This window comes from Arachis hypogaea, chromosome 6 (assembly GCF_003086295.3).
Source record: "Arachis hypogaea cultivar Tifrunner chromosome 6, arahy.Tifrunner.gnm2.J5K5, whole genome shotgun sequence".
In the NCBI taxonomy this organism is placed as follows: domain Eukaryota; kingdom Viridiplantae; phylum Streptophyta; class Magnoliopsida; order Fabales; family Fabaceae; genus Arachis; species Arachis hypogaea.
Genome location: NC_092041.1, coordinates 68,432,330 through 68,434,452, shown reverse-complemented (window position 1 = coordinate 68,434,452; position 2,123 = coordinate 68,432,330). Strand labels below are relative to the sequence as shown.

The 2,123-nt window shown below is 43.2% G+C and overlaps 1 non-coding gene across 1 annotated transcript; it reads left to right on the top strand.

The window, feature by feature from the left end:
• The first annotated feature begins 1,708 nt into the window (after positions 1-1,708).
• Positions 1,709-1,816, top strand: LOC112700399 (small nucleolar RNA R71). Its single transcript, XR_003153305.1, has one exon. It is a non-coding gene; the product is annotated as a small nucleolar RNA R71 (small nucleolar RNA).
• The last annotated feature ends 307 nt before the right edge of the window (positions 1,817-2,123 follow it).

The following is a 2,123-nucleotide window of genomic DNA, read 5'->3' as shown; positions in this document are numbered from 1 at the left end:
AGTGGGCTCTCATGGAGCCTCACAGATACTCAGAACCGTGTTGGGACCTCCCAACACCAAACTTAGAGTTTGAATGTGGGGGTTCAACACCAAACTTAGAGTTTGGTTGTGGCCTCCCAACACCAAACTTAGAGTTTGACTGTGGGGGCTCTGTTTGGCTCTGTTTTGAGAGAAGCTCTTCATGCTTCCTCTCCATGATGACAGAGGGATATCCTTGAGCCTTAAACACCAAGGACTCTTCATTCACTTGAATGATCAACTCTCCTCTATCAACATCAATTACAGCCTTTGCTGTGGCTAGGAAGGGTCTGCCAAGGATGATGGATTCATCCATGCACTTCCCAGTCTCTAGGACTATGAAATCAGTAGGGATGTAATGGTCTTCAACTTTAACCAGAACATCCTCCACAAGTCCATAGGCTTGTTTTCTTGAGTTGTCTGCCATCTCTAGTGAGATTTTTGCAGCTTGCACCTCAAAGATCCTTAACTTCTCCATTACAGAGAGGGGCATGAGGTTTACACTTGACCCTAAGTCACACAAGGCCTTCTTGAAGGTCATGGTGCCTATGGTACAAGGTATTGAAAACTTCCCAGGGTCCTGTCTCTTTTGAGGCAGTTTCTGCCTAGACAAGTCATTCAGTTCTTTGGTGAGCAAAGGGGGTTCATCCTCCCAAGTCTCATTTCCAAATAACTTGTCATTTAGCTTCATGATTGCTCCAAGGTATTTAGCAACTTGCTCTTCAGTGACATACTCATCCTCTTCAGAGGAGGAATACTCATCAGAGCTCATGAATGGCAGAAGTAAGTCCAATGGAATCTCTATGGTCTCAGTTTGAGCCTCAGATTCCCATGGTTCCTCATTAGGGAACTCATTGGAGGCCAGTGGACGCCCAGTGAGGTCTTCCTCAGTGGCGTTCACTGCCTCTTCTTCATCCCAGAATTCGGCCATGTTGATGGCCTTGCACTCTCCTTTTGGATTTTCTTCTGTATTGCTTGGGAGAGTACTAGGAGGGAGTTCAGTAATTTTCTTGCTCAGCTGACCCACTTGTCCTTCCAAATTTCTGATGGAGGATCTTGTTTCAGTCATGAAACTTTGAGTGGTTTTGATTAGATCAGAGACCATGGTTGCTAAGTCAGAGTTATTCTGCTTAGAACTCTCTGTCTGTTGCTGAGAAGATGATGGAAAAGGCTTGCTATTGCTAAACCTGTTTCTTCCACCATTATTGTTATTGAAACCTTGTTGAGGTATCTGTTGATCCTTCCATGAAAGATTTGGATGATTCCTCCATGAAGGATTATAGGTGTTTCCATAGGGTTCTCCCATGTAATTCACCTCTTCCATTGAAGGGTTCTCAGGATCATAAGCTTCTTCCTCAGATGAAGCTTCCTTAGTACTGCTTGGTGCATTTTGCATTCCAGACAGACTTTGAGAAATCATATTGACTTGTTGAGTCAATATTTTGTTCTGATCCAATATGGCATTCAGAGTGTCAATCTCAACAACTCCTTTCTTCTGACTAGTCCCATTGTTCACACGATTTCTTTCAGAAGTGTACATGAATTGGTTATTTGCAACCATTTCAATCAGTTCTTGAGCCTCAGTAGGCGTCTTCTTCAGGTGAAGAGATCCTCTAGAAGAGCTATCCAAGGACATCTTGGACAGTTCAGAGAGACCATCATAGAAAATTCCTATGATGCTCCATTCAGAAAGCATGTCAGAAGGACATCTTCTGATTAATTGTTTGTATCTTTCCCAAGCTTCATAGAGGGATTCTCCTTCCTTCTGTCTGAAGGTTTGGACTTCCACTCTAAGCTTACTCAATTTTTGAGGTGGAAAGAACTTTGCCAAGAAGGCATTGACTAGCTTTTCCCAAGAGTCCAGGCTTTCTTTAGGTTGTGAATCCAACCATGTTCTAGCTCTGTCTCTTACAGCAAAAGGGAATAGCATAAGTCTGTAGACCTCAGGGTCAATCCCATTAGTCTTGACAGTGTCACAGATTTGCAAGAATTCAGCTAAGAACTGATGAGGATCTTCCAATGGAAGTCCATGGAACTTGCAATTCTGTTGCATTAGAGAAACTAATTGAGGCTTAAGCTCAAAGTTGTTTGCTCCAATGGCAGGG